This window comes from Prionailurus bengalensis, chromosome B2 (assembly GCF_016509475.1).
Source record: "Prionailurus bengalensis isolate Pbe53 chromosome B2, Fcat_Pben_1.1_paternal_pri, whole genome shotgun sequence".
Lineage (NCBI taxonomy): Eukaryota > Metazoa > Chordata > Mammalia > Carnivora > Felidae > Prionailurus > Prionailurus bengalensis.
In genome coordinates, this window is record NC_057349.1 from 44,067,564 (window position 1) to 44,088,507 (window position 20,944).

General features: G+C 46.7%; 1 protein-coding gene across 2 annotated transcripts in view; it reads right to left on the bottom strand.

Annotated features, from left to right (window-relative positions):
* The window catches only part of PLA2G7 (phospholipase A2 group VII), a 40,088-nt gene extending 20,002 nt beyond the window's left edge, over nucleotides 1–20,086 (bottom strand). Inside the window, exon 1 of one of the 2 annotated variants that reach the window (XM_043591597.1) lies at nucleotides 19,976–20,086. The gene's annotated coding sequence lies outside the window, so the exon portion shown is untranslated. The remainder of the gene's footprint in view (nucleotides 1–19,975) is intronic. The other variant, XM_043591598.1, reaches the window with a different exon arrangement.
* Nucleotides 20,087–20,944: the final 858 nt, after the last annotated feature.

The following is a 20,944-nucleotide window of genomic DNA, read 5'->3' on the forward strand; positions in this document are numbered from 1 at the left end:
CAATCGGTTAAGTGTCCGACTTCAGCTCAGATCATGATCTCACAGTGCGTGAGATCGAGCCCTACATCGGGCTCTGTGCTGACAGCTCGGAGCCTGGAGCCTGCTTCCGATTCTGTGTCTCCCTCTCTCTCTGCCCCTCCCCTGCTCATGCTCTGTCTCTCTCTCACAAGTAAATAAACATTATTATTTTTTTTTTTTTAAAGAGGGCCTCTTATGGTTTGCCTCCCTCTCTGATTATAATTTTTTTTCTTTCTCTTCCCTCATGGTCTTCTGTTAAGCTTCTCAATTTCCACATATGAGTGAAAACATATGATACCTGTCTTTCTCTGACTCATTTATTTCATTTAGCGTAAGACCCTCTAGTCCCATCCACGTTGTTGCAAATGGCATGATTTCATTCTTCTTCAGAGGCAAGGATAATTTAACTGACTTGTCCTAATCAAACAGCTAGCAAGGGCTGGAGGCGGGGCTTGAACCCAGACTATCTGAGGCACTGCTTTTAACCACAACTTTGGGCGGCACCAATTTCTCTTCACCTTAAAATGATAATCTTCTAAAGTTAACGAACACAACGCCTATTTTAATGACGCTAATGTGTTTAGGAACTTCCTGGATTGAAAAGAGGGCTTAATAGGGGCGCCTGGGTGACTCAGTCGGTTAAGGGTACGACTCTGGCGCAAGTCGTGGTCTCGTGGTTCATGGATTCAAGCCCCACATCAAGCTGTCTGTTGTCGCTTGCTTCGAATCCTTTCCCCCCCTCTCTCTGTCCCTCCCCCCCACAAACAGGAATAAACATTTTTTAAAAATTTTTTTTTAACGTTTTTATTTTATTTTTTTTCAGACAGAGAGAGACAGAGCATGAACGGGGGAGGGTCAGAGAGAGGGAGACACAGAACCCGAAACAGGCTCCAGGCTCTGAGCTGTCAGCACAGAGCCCGACGCGGGGCTCGAACTCACGGACCGTGAGATCATGACCTGAGCCGAAGTCGGCCGCTTAACCGACTGAGCCACCCAGGCGCCCCTAAACATTTTTTTTTTAAAAAGATGACTTAAGTGCTCGCTTCGGCAGCACATATACTAAAAAGATGACTTAATAAAGGGCTAGAAACTGTTCTCTAAAGAGAGGAGACTCTGTCTCATCGTTCTTGCCCTAATTCATATTTGGAGCAACATGCTAGAACCCTTGGAGACAGCAGAGTGCTGTGTATGCATCCAGAGAAACAGCTACTGAGTTTCCCAAATAAGCAGCAGACGAAGTCGAACAGAAGTCAGGTGATCCGCTCCCCAGCCTCTACCAACCACTCTCCTGTTATACCGTCACAACTGGGGTTTTCACCAAATGACACCATCCGCAGAAAGTATTTACAGGGCCATGAGCAGAGGGCTTTAGAAAATTCTACCCCTGGTGCTCCAGCCCATGGCTGAGTTAGAGGAGCTTCATTTGGCCATCTGGAAAATCACTGGGGATGAAGATGAGGAAGAAGGAAGGCCACGTGAAACACACAAGGAGCTCAACAGAGAGTTTTAGGAACACTGCACTAACCCAAAGAAAGTTAGCTTGCCCACAGCTCTGTGGTACTCATGACAGCTTCCCTGTTAACAACCTCAGGAAGAGCTAGAGACGGCCAGTTGCTGGAAGGGCTTCGCCAGGTCCTCCACTCAGGACTGGGGTGCTCTGCCCACCCCCCATGTTTCTACCAGACCTGTGCCAATGCCATCACCGTCGGTCCTCAGAGTGAAGCAGGACAGACTGAAGGCCAGGTGAAATGGCACATTAGAGTTCCCACCCTGACCTCATGCTAGCTACAATGGCTCTTGGGGAACCTCAGAACAGACTGCTTCCTGAGTCCCACCCAGACCTACTGACTCAGAATTTTTATTTATTTTTTTTTTAATTTTTTTTCAACGTTTTTTATTTATTTTTGGGACAGAGCATGAATGGGGGAGGGGCAGAGAGAGAGGGAGACACAGAATCGGAAACAGGCTCCAGGCTCTGAGCCATCAGCCCAGAGCCTGACGCGGGGCTCGAACTCACGGACCACGAGATCGTGACCTGGCTGAAGTCGGACGCTTAACCGACTGCGCCACCCAGGCGCCCCTTGACTCAGAATTTTTAGAAGGCACGTTGGGGCATCTGCACTTTAGTTCTTGAAGGATCCCGACATAGCCACTCCCAGAATGTAGCATTTGGAAACTGCTGCAGTGGGACGAAAAGAGTACTATTCAGTTAGTATTATTAATTAACTCACTATTTTTTTTTTTATTTAAGTCATCTCCACTCCCTCCGTGGGGCTCGAACTCATGACCCCAAGGTCAAGAGACACGTGCTCTGCGAACTGAGCCAGCCAGGCGCCCAGAGAGTACTACCTGTTTAGAGGTTTTCACCACCCTCTTATAATGTGCTATCTGATCTCATCCTCAAGAGAGTAAGCCTCTAAATAATTTAATGATTGGCTGACTCGTTCATTCGTTCATTTGTTCATGTACTCATGCACTCAATTTTAAGAGCGCCAATGTGTCAGCCCACGTTCGGGATAAAAATGCCTTTTAAATCCAATTTTTTTTTTTTTAATAGATGTGATTTTTTTATCCTAAAAATTCCGGTGGGCAGAGAGACTTTCAAACAATTGTGGTAAATGCCGTAACAGATTATTTACAAAATGTAGGGGGATTAAAGGTTTAGTGGAAATAAAGGAGAAGCAAACTTTAGCACTTGCATTTTTCCTTTTGGGGGAAGAAGGTCAAGGAAACACAGAAACTCAGGCTCCGGCCTGAGGTCACCTAGTCACTGTTTGCGGCCAGGAATGGACGGAGGGTCTTCTACCTTTGGCCCCCATGTACCGAGTGACAGAAGGATCCAGATGGGATCCTCCCTGCTTTCCACCCCACCCCCACCCCCCGTGCCACAGAATGAACTGCCTTCCCCTGCTGCCTCCTGCTGGTGTGCTTTGTGGGATGAAACGATATGCCAACACTGTCCCCAGCTGATGGCAAGACAGCTGGGTCCAAAGCAGTGGACAATCGTCACCAAGGTTTCCCTGCAGTCGGGAAAGGAGGCCTTCTCTGGGCCTGGCTCCTCAAGGGCACCAAGGAAGAAAGCATTTCCCACCCCAGAGAACAGGGGCTCCTGTGCCCTGGAGCCACTAGCAACACAGAAGTCTGCCCCCCTCTGGTAGCATTCTTGTTATTTTTTTTAACTTTTTTATTTATTTTTTTTAACGTTTATTTATTATTGAGAGACAGAGAGAGACAGAGCATGAGCATGGGGTGGGGGGCAGAGTTGCGGGGAGGCACAGAACCCGCACCAGGCTCCAGGCTCCGAGCTGTCAGCACAGAGCCCGACGCGGGGCTCGAACTCACAAACTGCGAGATCCTGACTTGAGCCGAAGTCAGATGCTCAACCAACTGAGCCACCCAGGCGCCCCTCTGGCAGCATTCTATACACGTCCTCCTTTGGATACTTTGCAGCCTCCAGTACAATGCTCTGTTTACAGAATTGTTTCACCCTTAGCCTGTGAGCTCCTCCAGGGCAGGGATTGGTCTCATTTACCTCTTCACTACTTACAAAGGGGCCAGTATATAGCAAGTATGAGTAAATACTTCCTTAATGAGGATGAAGAATCCTGTTTTCTTTTTGGTACGGGCTACCAAGCAGCCCAGAAACACATTCCCAGATGATTTCACACCAGGGGTGACTTCTCAGTACACCAAAGTGGGTAGGGGTCAATTACTTGGGCTTTAGTGCCTAGAGCCCAACTGCCTGGGTCTGAATCCCAGCCTGGACGCTGGTAGCGTGACCCTCGGCAAACTGTGGAATCCCTCTCTGCCTTATTCCCTCATCCGTGAAATGGGGCTGAGGATGATAATAATATTACCCAGGGTTAAGTGATTAACATGCGTAACACAGTGTTTTTGTATGGAGCTAGATGCAAACATTAGCATACTCGTTTTGCATTCCTAGCACCGTGGGTCACTCCCAGGTAGGGAGTTGCTCAATAAGTGTCATCCAAATAAAAGCTAGTGTGCCAATCGAGACCTTGAGATAGAAACAGGAAGTCATGCTTGGTCATCATCCCCTTTGTCCATAGGTGGTTCTGCTGAATAGATCTTCTAGGTTTCATTAAGGGCTCCAATATCTCCCAAACACTGTAATTAGCATCTCCCCTATAATTCTGGGGGAACTTTGTATTCACTGGCCTTCTACCCCTCTGCAGGCTGCTGGTGCCCCCATAATGCCTGCGCACCTCTTATCATCTACAACCTGCCTCTTAAGACTTCTCAAATGTGCCACCTTTCAGCTCCTCACGTGGCTTCTCAGAGTGACAGCTCCCCAGTCTCGCAAGCTGCTACAAGGTACTGGTGTGTTCATGGGGGCTTTCCTCATCAACTTCCAAAATAACAGCCCTTTCCTTTAGCCAAGCTCTCCCGGAGGCAATCTATCAAAGCCCCTGAAGATTTACTCCCAAGGAAAGAATCATAAGCTATTGGGAAGAAACGCTTTGGGGAAAAAAGGCTTTTCAAAGTCCTGCAAGTCAGATCCTGTGGTCAGTAATCCGCTCTGGCTACCCCAGCACCCTCTGGCCTCCAAGCTTCAGGCAAGAGTGAGCGAGCTGTGCTCTACCATTCGGTACGGCACTGAAGAGACACTCTATAAACTAAGGGACTGAAATGTCCCGAGTATAGTTTGTGATGTAACTTTTGTGTTTGAAGGAGATAGGTAACAGACAGTACTTAAGGGGTACAAACAGCTCTGTTCTTGGGATGCAACTTCTCATAATTTAAAAAAAAAAAAGGGAAAATTGGTTTTTTTGAAACCATTCTTTTCTCCCTGTATTTGGGACAGTATCAGCCAGTACTCTCTCAGGAGGTTTAGTAGTGAAACAGGCAATCCTGGGCAATAAGTCCTTTTAAAACTAAACTAGGGAGGGGTGCCTGGGCGGCTCGGTCCGTTGAGTGGCCGACTCTTGATTTCAGCTCAGGTCATGATCCCGGGGGCGTGGACTGGAGCCCCACCTTGGACTCTGTGCTTAGCATGGAGCCCACTTAAAATTCTCTGTCTTCCTCTGACCCTCTCCCCCAGCTCGCGAGCACACTCTCTCGTTCTCTCAAATAAAAGAACAAACCAAACAAACTCGTGATGTTATGAAAAAAGCTAAAGAAGTAATAAGATAATAAGAAAGAGGATTTTGATACACATTTTTAAATGTATTTTAATCAGTTTTACATTTTCTTTTCTTTTTTTTTTATGATTTTATTTTTAGGTAATCTCTACACCCAGTGTGGGGCTCAAACTCACAACCCTGAGATCAAGAGCCACAGGCTCTACAGACTGAGCCAGCCAGGTCCCCAGTTTTACATTTGCTTAAAACCTGAATGAGCACTCCCTGGCCCAGGAGAAGGACTTGCTGAAGCATGCTTCTGGAAGTCTCCAGGGATGCTCCTGATTAACATACCGTAGGCATCTGAGAAAAGACTTGGAGATTAGTTTTCCAGTGTCTCAACTTGTTGCCTTTGGTTTTGGTTTACGTGACTTATCGCAGAAACTCTAAAGATAAACAAAGAAGTATGTTCACTGCAACTCAGTTCTCCTGAATCTAAAACCTGATTACTGGTTAAGAAATTTTAAAAAGGATACGAGGTGTAAATGACTATCTTACCTACTTAGGTGAACATGAGCCCCACTCTGGGTAAAACAGGAGTCCTGCTTCAGGTGAGCCCCACTTCTCTCTCTCTCTCTCTCTCTCTCTCTCTCTGCCCCTCCTGGGATTCTCTCTCTGTCCCTCGCTCACTTGCGCCTTCTCTCTCTCAAAAAAAAAAAAAGTGGGTGAAGGAAAAGACAGGCCTACCTTATCGAGGAGATGGGGCAAAACCACACAGTCAATAAAGACCAGAGTTGAAAACCATCGATTTTAAGAGAAAGAACTTTCATTAGGAGCCCTCTTGCTAAGCAGGTAGGTTGATCTAACAGTAAACATAGGGTTGGGTGGTTGGTTTAGGTTTACCAAGAGATGTGAATTCTTCAGTAATGTATTCAACTTGTGATATGCACGCGCCCTCACACTTGCCTTTCATCTTACTCTCCCCGTAGTCTAGTTGGGGATCTTTTGCTGAGATGCCCATGATGGTTTCCCCGAGCGGAGGCACCTGCCCTTCCCCACAGTGTCCACATATTTGTTCCTCCCAAATGGTGTGTACTTTCCTCCACAATGCACTGTGCCACAACAGCCTCTATGCCAGGCCATCCGTTGGCCCATCCCTCCACTCAAGCATTTCCTAAGCACCATCACTGTGCCCGGTCTTGAGAGCTAAATGGATGGCTGGCACCTATAAGCCAAACCCTATATGATATATATACATATATATCATGTATACATATATACATGTATACATATATATATGATATATATGATACATATATATCATATATACGATACATATGATACATATGTATCATATATATCATATATATGATACATATGTATCATATATATGATATATATGTAACATATGTATCATATATATGATATATATGTATCATATATATGATATATATGTATCATATATATATATATATATATATATATATATATATAAGCACGCCAATCCCTATGAAGGGAAATCGTGTGGCAAGGGCTCCAAAGCTAGGAGAAAATTTCAGTTTTGATAAATTTATTTACAATATTTCAATCAAAAAGTCTATAAACGAATTATTCTAAATTAATATATGCACAGGTTTTACGTGTGATTTTTGGCTTAGGATAGTCTTCATCTTGCATTACAGGTAGAGGACGGGGACGCTGTAGTATATTTGCAACACTTGTAGCTTCTAAAGGTCTTAACCCTCCTTTGGCTAAATGCAGAGGAGGCACAGAGAGAGCCAAGGATTTATTAAAATGCAATTTGGAGTATGAGATGTTTTGATAAAAGTGGGTTCGGTGCGGACACCAAGGAGGATGGTCAATTTCAGGGGGTGGGCATGCCGGGAGGTGTGGAAAGCCCTAGAAGAGGAGGTCACGCTGGAGCTGAGGCTCCCAAGAGGAGGACGCCTTAGCGGACTGGCCGGGGTTGATGAGGAGACAGAAGGCATGCCCCAGAGGAGGCTGTAAGTGAAGGCACTGTGGGGATGCAGCCTGGGAATCGGTGAGGCGTAGAGGGTGGTAGGAGACTGGAGGCAAGGGCAGGGGCCAGAGCACAGAGACCCTTACAACAGTGCATCTCAGGGGGGACTTTTGTCCTACCCGTAGTGATACTTCCCGCTGCGCCCAGCAGTGAGGGCCTTTCAACCAGCAGGTGACCAATGAAGATGTGCTGAATTAACACAGGAATGACTTGGGCAGTGCACAGTGCTGTCTGTGGATGTCCTTAGCCCAGTGATGTGTGTATGCATGTGCACGTGTGTGTGTTTGGGGTTTACAGGGGATGCAAAGTGCAGGGCTCTGGGGCTTCAGCACAGCCACCGAGCACAGTGCAGAGTAAAGTGCAGGGCTGGGGCTTCAGCACAGCCCCAGGCCACAGTTCAGTCTACGACTCGTGTCCCCGTGATGTCACGGCAGCCCCTTGACCCTTTAGCTCATTTCTTCCTGCTAGGTGAAAATCATGGCTCCCTTAAATGATGCACTCTCCTTCTCCCTGCCCTCCTGTTCCCTACAACTGAAGATGTGAAAGCTTCCCCAAGGAAAACGGAAACCCCAGGAGGACACTCCCTCCGGAGCCTTTCTCTCTGCCTTCGATTCAATTCCAGACCACGGCTCACCCCCCCCCCCCCACCGCAGTCCCAGGCTGTGGCCCCACACCTCCTCATCAAGGGGATCTGAGCTCCTTAACGGTAACATCCACTCCCCCAGTGCCTCCTCAGCACCCCAAAACCATGCTCACTCTATCCCATTACGTTGCAGTTAATTCGTGTGTCACTTTGTCACATTTAAAAATCGTGTCCATTTTCTTACCCCACATAGACTGAAGCTGCTCCTGAAAAAGGTCCAGTATCCTTCACCTTTTCAAATTTTGCCGTTTTATGGACCTTCACAATACATTCTTTTGGTTTCTAATCCATTTCTCTAACTTTGTTTCTTACATGAGCTGTTTTGTTGCTTCATGTGATTTTATTATAAGCAACTACCAATCCTCTCTGGAGGTACTACCCATTTTAGATCAATATGACCAAACAGTTCCCATATTATTAAAATGAAAAGCGCAAAAAAAAAAAAAAAAAAGAAAGAAAGAAAGAAAGAAAAGAAAAGTGCTTCTTGCTTTTCTGAACAAAGGGCTACTATCACCGGCTACAAGTCCCTGGCTTTCTCAAACACTGGCTTCTTTTATCTTCTGATGGCCATTGAGATGTCTGAGAAGAGGACTAGGGAGGCCTCTGAATCCAAACAGAGGGATAATTCATAAGTCTGTTAGCTGTCATGGTTCCCCTTCCACAGAAAAGTACCTTTTTCCCAACTGCGGGCTTTGAGTTAGCTAGAAATGTATTTACATCTGAAAACGAGGGCCCTGAACAGTCTAATATTGACTTTGGACATTTACAACTGGAGAATCCAAGGCGACAGTGCTAAAACGTTTGATCCTGCAACCTTACTAATCATAACGTTTGAGGATTCGTTACTAACGGCGACAGCCAATACAAAATCTTCATTGAGAAAGATGTACCTGGCCAGGCAGAGCAGTAACTGGTAAGCCAAAGGCTGGAGAACACAGGATTTACCTTTTTCTTTAACACTGTGAAATTTACCAAAGCAAAGTCAGCAGTTCTAGCGGGAGTATAAATAGGTACTCTGACTTTTGGAAGGTGATTTGGCAAGCTTTAAGTTGCCCATATCCTTGGACCTTTTCACTTCATTCCTGAGATCAGCACACACGAAAAAAATCTTATTCACAAGGAAGGAAAAGCCTAAAAATATAATGCACTATGGTGTTCATTCCAGTTCCATTTATGAGAGCCAATCCACACATACACACACAAATCCTTGGAAACCCTACGGATTTCAAGCAATATGAGAATATCGTCAATGGGATTTTATTCAGTTACTAACAACATATTTACAAAACAATTCATTATGACTTAGGAAACTCTTTACAATGCAATTTTGATTGAAAAAATAAAATAAAATGATGCTGTGTAAAAATTCACACTAAGGGGCGCCTGGGTGGCTCAGTCGGTTAAGCGTCCGACTTCAGCTCAGGTCACGATCTCACGGTCCGTGAGTTCGAGCCCCGCGTCGGGCTCTGGGCTGATGATGGCCCAGAGCCTGGAGCCTGCTTCCGATTCTGTGTCTCCCTCTCTCTCTGACCCTCCCCGTTCATGCTCTGCCTCTCTCTGTCTCAAAAATAAATAAACGTTAAAAAAAAAAAATTTTTTTAATTCACACTAAAAAGACTATTGATATAATAAGGGTGAGAGAATTATGTGATTTTCCCATGAAGTTTCATGTTTTCTTTTACAATAAAACATAGTGCTTTATTGTTAACAATTTAATTTTTTTCTAAAGTTGATTTGTTTATTTTGGAGAGAGAGAGAGTGAGCAAGTGAGAGACGGGCAGAGAGAGAGGAAGAGAGAGAGAATCCCAGGCAGGCTCCGAGATGCCAGCCCAGAGCCCAACGGGGGCTTGAACTCACGAACGGTGAGGTCATGACCTGAGCTGAAATCAAAGGTCGGACGCTTAACCAACTGAGCCATCCGGGTGCCCCCTAACAAATAATTTTAAAAGAATATCTAGTAGAGTTGGTATGACCATGGAAAGTGTTTACTTTTAATATTAAGTAAACTGTTATGTGGAGAATAAAAAGATCTGAGATTACCCACAATCTCAGATACATAAATGAGGAAGAAGGAGTGTGGGGGAGTTGGGGGGGGGGAGGACGGCGGGACAAGAAGAAGACCCAAAATCAATAAAAGAAATAACAAACATTTACAACGTTTACCTTCTTGGAAGAGTTTTGTATAGGTAAAAACTGAAGGTAATTTTCTATCCTTTCTACTTTTCCCTTGGCCCAGATCTTAAATCAATGAGAACATTTACTTTAAAAAAAAAAAAAAATCACTACTTTTTAAAATAATAAAACCTGAGAAGCATTTTCTTCAATTTTGATGCCCTGACCATGACATAAAATGCCATGCTGATAGATCAAGAAGACCCTTTAAAGAGAGCTCAAAGAACATCTTCTTTCTAAATCCATCTAAAAGTTAATACCTTCTTGGGGCGCCTGGCTGGCTCAGTTGGTTGAGCATGCCTCTTGATCTCAGGGTCATGACTCCAAGCCCCACGGTAGATACAGAGATTACTTAAAAAAAAAAAAAGTTGATACTGTCTTTTCTCCTGTACTTCCGTCTGTCCCTCAAGCCACAGTCCCCTACTTGCCCTTCTAATCTCAGCTGAGATCTCTATATAACGCCGTGACCTCTGCTAACCCTCTGTTCCCCTATCGGTCACTAGTAAACTCTTATCAGGCATCATTTCCGTTTCTGAAACAAAAGACAAACCAAAATAGTAAGCAAGATGTCCACTCTTGAGTCCAGGATTTATGTCAAGAGCTGAGAGGTAAACCTGTGTAAATCCCAATCCTGGTGAGAGATTAGAGCATGGGCCTTAACTCTACTGTTCTTGGTAAAGAGAAAAGAAATGGTTCTTTCACAAGTGCCAGTACTCTGTTCCTCAGATTCTTTCTGATGAACTTCTGGAATGGGGGTATAAGGCAGACAGAATAGCGACACTCCCCAAATTCCACATCTTAATCCCCAGAACACGTAAATATGTTTTCACGTGGCGAAAGGGAATCACGATTACAGATGGAATTAAGGTGGCTAATCCGTTGACTTTGAAATAGATTATCCTGGGGGTGCCTGAGTGGCTCAGTCGGCTAAGCGTCCGACTTCGGCTCAGGTCATGATCTCACTGTTCACGGGTTCGAGCCCCGCATCGGGCTCCATGTTGACAACTCGGAGCCTGGAGCCTACTTCAGGTTTGTGTCTCCCTCTCTCTCTGCCCCTCCCCTGCTCACATTCTGTCTCTCTCACAAAAATAAATAAACATGAAAAAAACAGATTATTCTGGGGACGCCTGGGTGGCTCAGTCGGTTGAGCATCCGACTTCGGCTCAGGTCATGATCTTGCGGTTTATGAGTTCGAGCCCCACGTCGGGCTCTGTGCTGACAGCTCGGAGCCTGGAGCCTGCTTCAGATTCTGTGTCTCCTCCTCTCTCTGCCCCTCCCATGCTCATGCTCTGTCTCTCTCTGTCTCTCAATAATAAATAAATGTTAAAAAATAAAAATAAAAAATAAATAGATTATTCTGGATTATCCAGGTGGGCCCAATGTAATCATGTGTCTTTAAAAGTGAAGAGGGGGGCGCCTGGGTGGCACAGTTGGTTGAGCGTCTGACTTCAGCCAGGTCACGATCTCGCGGTCTGTGAGTTCGAGCCCCGCGTCGGGCTCTGGGCTGATGGCTCAGAGCCTGGAGCCTGTTTCCGATTCTGTGTCTCCCTCTCTCTCTGCCCCTCCCCCGTTCATGCTCTGTCTCTCTCTGTCCCAAAAATAAATAAACGTTGAAAAAAAAAATTAAAAAAAAAATAAAAGTGAAGAGGGAGGGTGGCCAAAGAGGGCTTTGTGTCTCGAGACCAGACACTGTGCTGTGTGGTCCTTGGGTGCAAGCCAAGAACCCTGGGTTCAACACAGCGAAGTCCCCAGTCCCTGGTAGTCCCTCGAGGCTCTCCGAGTGCCTCTGTGGATGCCTGAGACACACACGCAAGGTGACCACCGCAGTGGGTGTGGATGCATCCGACAAGATGATGAGCCAAACCCTAGTGGTGCTCCTGGTTTGTGGCTCCCTCAGTCCCATCCCCAACGAGCAGCGGCGTCTGTCTGAGGTGGCCAGAGACTGCCGATGCCAAATGAGCAGGTCAGTTGGGGGGGGCCACGTCCAACGGAAGAACCAGTACGACTGGGCCTCCTTGGGCTTTGCTGACGGTTGTCATCATTGCCATTATTAACACTGCTCAGTTTATGAACTCACGGCATAACTGGGGCCGTACGTTTCCTCCATCATATTTGAAGAGCTGACGCCCCGTAGCCCCGTGACACGTGTACAAGTCATACCCCCGGCCATAGTTGAACACTTCTCAGTGTCCACCAGCCACTGCCATCTCCCGTTGCCCATGAATGCCAGAAAGACCTTGGGCACTTTATGGGGCGCCTGGCTGGCTCGATCAGTAGAGCTTGATCTTGGGATTGTGAGTTTGAGCCCCACACCGGGTGTAGATTACAAATAAATAAATAAATAAATAAATAAATAAAATAAAATGAAATGAAATGAAATAAAATAAAATAAAATAAAATAAAATAAGAAAGATGCTGAGCACTTTCTAGAAACTGCATCTCAGGGCATTCTTTCTGGTATTCCCAGGAAGCATCTACCTACACAGCCAGATGAATGGGTAGCATGTGCCTCTAAGAACTCTTGTGATTCTTCAGTGGGAAAGCAAATATGCTGTAATGGGAATTTCGGCATTATCTTCTTTGAAAGACTAGATGCTAGACAAGTACAAATTAACCATCTGGCCTGTGGGGCGTTTCCAGTACAGGTGGTATGGCTTTGCTAGACATATTTAATCAGCTGGGAATAGTTAATCTCGAAATACTTCATCTCTTTGACTTCCCAGTTTATCTTTAAGAGAATAAGACGGCATTTGGGATCTGAAAAAACAAATAAATAAAAGTGGAACAGGCGGGAAGAAGAGGAAGTCAGAGTGATGAGATGTGAGAAGAACTTAACCCACAATTGGTGGCTTTGAAGATGGAGGAAGGGAGTCATGAGACAAGGAATATGGGCAGCGTCTAGAGTCTGGAAAAGTTAAGGAGACGAATTCTCCCCTAGAGCCTCCAGAAAGGAATGAAACCCTAAAGACACCTTGAGGTTAGCCCAGGGAAGTCGTGTTAGACTTCCGACGGATGGAGCATTAGGGTAATAAAGTTGGGTTGCTTTAAACCAATAAATTTGTGATAAATCATTACAGCAGCAATAGAAAACTCACAGAGCACATAAAGCTACAGAATGAAAGCAGAGAACAAATATAGGCTGATTCACTTTCAACCAAAGTTAAAAAATAAAAAGTGCTTTAAATATCTCAAAATTGACCCAATATCAAACTGAATGATTGAAGAAGATAAAATCTTCTGTTTTGGATCTTTTACAATAGGATGAAGGCAGGAGACTGTCAATTTTCCAGCCCTGATTTCTAAGCAATCTAGTACTTTTTTTTTTATGTTTATTTATTTTTGAGAGAGAGAGAGAGACACAGCACCAGTGGGGGAGGGGCAGAAAGAGAGAGAGAGAGAGAGGGAGACACAGAATCCGTACTAGACTCCAGGCTCTGAGCTATCAGCACAGAGCCTGACGCAGGGCTCAAACTTAAGGACTGCAAGATCATGACCTGAGCCGGAGTGAGATACTCCACACTCACAGCGTGGAGCCTGCTAGGAATTCTCTCCCTCCCTCTCTCTCTCTGCCCCTCCCCCACTCACTCTCTCCAAATAAATAATAAACTTTTGAAAAATATAGGGGGAGGGGCACCTGGGTGGCTCAGTCGGTTAAGCGTCCAACTTTGGCCCAGGTCATGATCTCAAGGTCCATGGGTTCAAGCCCCACTTTGGGCATTGTGCTGACAGCTCTGAGCCTGGAGCCTGCTTCAGATTCTGTCTCTCTCTCTGTCTCTCTCTCTCTCTCTGCCCCTCCCCCACTCATGCTCTGTCTCTCCCCATCTCTTAAAAATGAATAAACATTAAAAAAGATTTTTTTTAAATATATAGGGGGTGCCTGAATGGCGTAGTCAGTTAAGCATCTGACTTCAGCTCAGGTCATGATCTCATGGTTCATGGGTTGGAGCCCGTGTTGGGGTTGAACCATATATATATGGTCCAAAAGGTCAGTAATGCTGTGGCTGAGAACCCTGGTCTAAAAGCAGACTGGAGAAACTATATCCTTGTTTAATAAGGAAGATATTTCTTTCATTCTGAAACCGGCTAGAGGAAGGTGGATGCCTCAGCAACACAAGGAAGAACTTTTTAATGATCAGGCTGTTTGTGACGTATACCTTACAGTGTGGAGAGAGTCCTCTGTCATGAGAAGGGTTCGAGCATTGCTAACTGGCCCTCTGCCAGGGACACTGGAAAAGGGATCGATGCATTGTTCTGGCTGGACTCCGAGGTTCCATCTTCTTCTAAGATATAGGACTCCTTTTAAAAGCATCAGCAAAAGGGCATCTGGGTAGCTCAGGCGGTTAAGCATCTGACGTCAGCTCAGGTCATGATCTTGGGGTTTGTCAGCTCGAGCCCTGCGTCGGGCTCTGTGTTGACAGCTCAGAGCCTGGAGCCTGCTTCAGATCCTGTGTCCCCTCTCTCTGTGGCCCTCCCCTGCTCACACTCTATCTCTCTCTCAAAAATAAATAAACATTAGAAAAATGTTTAAAAAACTTAAAAATAATAAAAATAAAAATAAAAGCATCAGTAAAAAGTTCCAGCCTCAGACTTGCTAGTACTGAAACTCAAAAAGAAAAAAGATAGTACCTAATCTATTAATATCATTTTTGCTCTGCCGTTTTAGCTAAGGGAATCAACACTTCATCTGGACATTGTCTCAAATGAATGCACGACTCTCAAAGGACTTCTGCAAAGTCTCTAAAGCCTCTTATCTTGGGCACAGCAGACACAACTCTTGTGTAATCATTTCACAACCCAAGAAAAAATATAGATTCCAAAAAGCAAGATAAGAGTCAGTTCCCTATTGTGCGAGTAATTTAATAAAACACACGCTCACAAGCGTAAGCACTGAACAGCTGCAAACAAAACGTGATGAACTGATTCTACTCACACGTTGAAAATGTGCACTCACCTGCATCTGGTTTCCAAACGTTTGGTGCCCTACATGGCTTCCAGGCCACAAATGTTAACGGTTAACCTAAGATCGCTGGACAGTTTGCGGCCGCGCTGGAAGCATATCGGTATATTCCACACCGGTTAAACCCCACCTCACTGAACTGGTCAGGTTTTGAGGACTTCAACAAATGACAGTTTATGCAGAAGGACAATCGCTGAACAATAACCAGACTGATAAGGGAACAAGGCAACAAATCAAAAGAAAAGCTGTTCAAGGCACCAGGGATGTTTACTCTGGGGGAGACACGGATGGCACATGGCCGCCACAGTTCCATGGAAAGAGGACATGTTGTATATACACCCAGACTGGAGAACTCTGTATCAGCAGCCTTTCAACAGTTACCATGTTCAATCAGAGGAGCAATGTAAATGCAGGTCTGGGGACTCCTAGCAAAGACACTGAAAAGGGGACTGTTGCATTGGCTAGAGGTAGAAATGGGATGCACAGGCTGGGCTAGGTAACCCTAAACCTGAGGTTTAAGATCAGAAGTCTGCAACGGCCAGCCAGGTAACTCAGATGAGCTAAACGGGACGTGCGTGAAAGACAAAAACAGTGGTGGGGTCAGGGGCAAACAAGACCAGCTGAAAAGGAACACCACCACCCTGTTCCAGTTGATTGCTGTCATGTAAGGTTGATAGCTCCATGGTACTAGATTTTCTTCTTTCCAAGAAAAGCCGGGAAACCGTATTTGTATGTACAATCTACTGACTCTATTGATTTTTAAAGGATAGCGGCTAATTCAACATTTCAAAACATTACGGAAGTCAAAGAGAATAATTAGTCGTCTCTAGGAGAAACTATAATCTCTCCCTCAAAGATGCCCCCATTACTCCCAACCCCAAGGGGAGATACAGATCCCACAATTATTGTCATATTTTGTCTGCAGTTTGAATCACCAGACTGGCCACCTCAAGCTAAAATCAGATGCCCGAGCCAATAAATAATTCATGGGGTCTGGGGCGCCTGGGTGGCTCAGTCGGTTGAGTGTCCGACTTCGGCTCATGATCTCCCGGTTTGTGAGTTCAAGCCCCACGTCCGGCTCTGTGCTGACAGCTCGGAGCCTGGAGCCTGCTTCCGATTCTGTGTCTCCCTCTCTCTCTGCCCCTCTCCTGCTCGTGCTCTGTCTCTCTCTCTCAAAAATAAATAGACATTAAAAAAATAATTAATGGGGTCTGGCAAATGAAGATAAATGACAGCCCATTCCCAGAGCAGAATCCTCCACTGCACACAGTGTAAATGAGGAAGGACTTCTATTTCCTTGTAAACAGATACATCTCCTCTTAGTATGTTGCATGTCAAAACGAGGCAGGAAAGAGAAATAGCGTTGCCTCATTGTGGCAGTTAGTTGTCCCGTCCCTGAGACGGTCATCCCTACCCCAGTTGGTAAACAACTTTGAAACTCCTCCCTGGCCCTCTAATATTTAGTCAGTTATCAATCAGGGAAAGTTCAAGAGTCCCCTCTGAGAGAGAATGCTTCACTAAGGGAAGCAATCTCCGGAAATTCTGGTGCCACGAATAGACTTTCAATTATCAACAGACCTTTGCACTCAGATCTCTGCATACAGCCCTATCCAGGACAAAAGGAAATCGGCTAACTTCCTTGTGAACTGTTTTCAGCTTCAAATACTCTGTTTTGAACTTTACCCCATCACATTCGACTCCTCACTCGCATCCTTTTGCTCCACTCTGAGATGGCGCGTGTAATTGGTAACTCTTAGTTGAGATATTCCAATCTTCTGAGCAGATCAAGGTATTTTTTACGTGCAATACACATAATTTCTTGTAACGAGTAAAGTAAGTGAAAAGAATGAAATCTATGGTAAACTTCTTGAAAACGAAGCACAGAAAATCCCAAGTAACGCGGCATTAGCACACAATGCCAGTAATAAAGTCTTACCCTTAAGAGCATAATCAATCGCTAGCTTATTTATTTTTACAAGCTAAGTGGACCAGGCGTAGCAATGGCATCCCCACCAAGTAGAAGGGAAGTCTGAGAGAAAAACATTAAGGAACTTCCTACTCTGCTTCCCCAAACAGCTTCTGCCCACCTACGGCTACCGTCATCTTCCAGGTCACCATAAAAAGCCTGGGGCTAGTCTCCTTCTTGCCCTTCTTTCCCTGCAATCCATTCTTCACAAGGCACCGAGAGTAACTTCTGAGGAAACGTTAAGTCTATTATGGCACGCCCCTGCTTTCGGTTTACCACTGCCCTCGAAGTCCAGACAGTGTGCCCGAGCCCAAGAGGCTCTGCATGACCTCGCCCCTGGCCCTCAACCTGACTCCTTCGTTCTCTTCCCTCGCCCTGTTCCAGCCACGCTGCCCTCCGACTATGTCTGGAACACACTGAGCTCGTGGTCAGAGCTGCGTGATTGCGGTTCCTTCACCAGAACAACCTGTCAATGTCCTGGGAGCTCATCTCAAGGCCATCTCTCAGAAAAATCTCTCCTGAAAACCCAATCTAAGAAGCTGGGCCTCTCCCACCATCTCTGTCCCTGTCTCTGTCTCTCTATCTTCCTCCCTCCTTCTTTCTCTCTTTCTCTCACACACACACTCATCACAGTACTCTACCACAGCACTCTGTTGCCTTTGCTTTAAAACACCTAGTGGTATGGGGCGCCTGGGTGGCTCGTCAGTTAAGCGTCTGACTTTGGCTCAGGTCATGATCTCACAGTCTGTGGGTTCGAGCCCCGCATCGGGCTCTGTGCTGACAGCTCAGAGCCTGGAGCCTGCTTCCGATTCTGTGTCTCCCTCTCTCTCTGGCCCTCCCCTGCTCATGTTCTGTCTCTCTCTGTCGCAAAAATAAATAAAAACATTAAAAAAAAATTTAAAAAAAAACACCTAGTGGTATCTGAATTTACCTTGCTCATCCCTCGATTCTAGAAAGTGAACTCTCTGAGAACAGAGACCACATCTGTCTTATTCACTGCTCTATACTCAGTGCCAGGCACATAGTAGGTGCTCAATAAATATTTATTGACGTCAATGAAGGAATGCACAAACTTGTATCAGGAATCAACTAGCCCATTGAATCCAATCTGTATTGATTCTTACAGCTGATTTTTTTCTTTCTCAACTAAGTTTCTTTTTTTAAAAAAATGACAAGCCCATATATATCAGACTGTTTCGATTAGTGTGTTATGAGTCATACCTGTAAAATGGAGCAAAGTGACAGTGAAGGTACATAATAAGTGCCTGGCTTCATAGAGAGAGGCCGTAAGAATCTGCTGCCCGTCCCTTCAAAACACAAAGGCTCCTCAGAATTCTGGTACAGTGCAGTTTTAGAACCAGACATTCCCCTTCAATTGCCCTTCACTCAATACTTTCTCTTCAATGCTTCACTTTAATGTAAATTTCTCAATACCTCCAGAGGTCAGTCTAACCAATAACCATGGATCTTGGGGGGAAAAAAAAAGGTTCATCAACCTTCAGATGAATCAAAGTACAAATAACCTGATGATCACCTTCCTTTCCAGGAAATAATCCGTTTTCTGGGGTGTCACTGAAAGGAATACAGATTCCTAAGCTCCGGTGACATTCCCAAGGGTTCCACTCGTGTTGCTCAGGTACCTGGTCAGCACTTGTCTCAATGCTCTACGATGAGACTCTCAAAACAGTATGGTAAAACCTAACTGGGTAGGGAAGGCGTACTCCTCACTACTGAAGTTCAAAGGGCACGGACATACAATGGACAGGAAATGAGGAACCAGCTGTCCAGGGCTCTCTTTACAGGAAAGCCTTGGGGTGCTGGGCAAACCCCTTCGACACCTCGGAAAGGATTTCTCTACTATAACATGAGTGGCTGAACCAGATTAATATCCCTCACAATTCATAGTGTCCGCCTTGAGTACAAAGGGTCCCGTTCAACGAAGAGCATCACCATGCCATCCACGGCGGCAACCCCTGCGCGAATGTCTGGGGACGGGAGAGAACCTACAGTGCCCACACGCAATGAGTGGACGCTGGGAAATCCAAGGAGGTAGGTTCCCACCAGCTTCTAGGAGACCACCAGAATTCCCTGCCTGAGGAGATCTGTGGGGTGCTAACAGCTCACCAGTCCCTTGTGGTGGCCAATACTTAATGCCCTGGTCTCCTGAGTTCAAGGGGAGCCCAAGATTTGGTCCTGAGCCTTTTGGGATTGTCCACACTTTAAGGGATACGCTTTCCAGCTCCTACTCCCATACCAGTCTCCCAGCTCAGGATTCTCGCCTGGGTCAAAGGTAATTTGCACAAGTCTGATTTGTTCACACAAATCTCTCCCAAACCTGAGCTCACGTGTCCTTCAAAAATGGTGAGCTCTCCTTTATGAACCCTACACACCTCTCCTTTCTCCTGCCTCATCACCTCTGCAGCAACCGCAAGAACCAAAGACCTGAATGAAAGCCTGACCTTTTCGTTCTCTGGGGCTAGAAACTTCTACCAGAAGCTCCAGAGTATGATGGGAGGAGAATGCTCTCTGCTGTCTGGTTTTGTGTGACTTTCTACAAGCAAGCTTCCCCTTTACTCTGGGTAGAGCCGGGGTGATGGTGGCTGAAGGGGTGGGGGTCGGGGTGGGGGGGGCGGCGGGGGGAGGCGTGGGACCCGCGGAGCCTGTGAGCAAAGCAGAGGTAGTGCTTTTTATTACCCTAGTGGTACGGCAGCTACTCGGAACTGGGCTCTGGAAAACGCCACACGCCCCAAAGAGAAGTGTCCGTTTTGTCCCGGCACAGGATACCTAGAGATAAGAAACCTCCCCGTGTCCCCTGATTCCCTCTGGGCACCGAATTCTTAGGTTAGGAGGGTTGCCTCCTCGGTGGGGTGGGGGTGGGGGAACAGGCGTGGGAGAACTGGGCTCCAATTCCGTGACCCTCCCCGCAAAGATCCCAGCTCGCTGTCGCCAGGCGGCAGGGACGCCGAGCCAACCCCGGGCAGGATGCGGCGCGGCTCCCCCCCACCCCCCCACCCTCCCACCCTCCCGACGCCCGTGGCCGCTCCGGGATCGCCGGCCTCCCGCGCCAGGGCCGCGAGGGTCCGGCCCGAGCCCGGCGCGCCCCGCGTTCGCTCCTCACCCGGGCGCTGCGGTGAGCTGCACGTCTGAACCAGGAGCCCTGGACCGCTCCTCGCCGCCAGCGCTGCAGTTCCCCCGGGGCGCGCGCGGCTGGCGGGTGGGCTGCGCGCAGGTTTTGCCCTCGGTCCGCCCCGGTGGGGGGTGGGGAGGGACGGGGCGGAGCGTGTGGCCGCCGGCCTCCCATAGGCAGAGGCGCGTGGGAAGCCAGCGCGCTCGAGCGCACCCAGCACCCTCCCCGCGGCCCCGGGGTCCCGCACCCCGCACCCGCTGGATAACGCCACACGCCCCGGGGACGGACCCGGACATGCCTCGGGTGGGTGCTGTGCCGCCCAATTTCTGTTCCCAGACTCCGGCCTGATCAGATCCGCTCCCTGCTGCACTCCGCATCCAGCCAACCTTGTCTGTCCTGCTCACTTTCCAGGCACTCTGCTTCCATCTGTAATCCCAAATAGCCTGCGCCTTCCTCATTTCCCGACCCTTGTGCGTTCGACTCCGACTCGGACACACGTGGGCTGCGCTCAGGTTTGGAAAGCCTGCCACTGTGTCGGTTTCATTTCTGCGTGGAGATGCGGGGGAGGGCCATCAGAAGAGCATTTATGACGGGAAACGTAAGAAGGGCCAATCTCGTAGCTCAATTTAAAGCAATTATTTGGGGTTTAGCTGACATTTCTTCCGTTTCCCAATGCCTTCTCCTCAGTCTGCTTTCTAATGAAAACATACTCATTTGAAACTTCATTTAGAGACTCGGGGAAAATAGTTTGAAATTCCTGCGTGGCATTATTAAAGTTCTGTAGGTTTAAAATAGTGAATTTTGGTTTTGGGTGAGGTGACCGAATGACTCTGGGCACGGTTTTGTTTTGTTTTGTTTTGTTTTGTTTTGTTTTTTCCCTTAAATCCCTTCTGCTTCTCAGTTTCCTCACCAGTAAAATGGAGATAATCAAAACACATCAGTCGATGGCCTCTTGGAAGA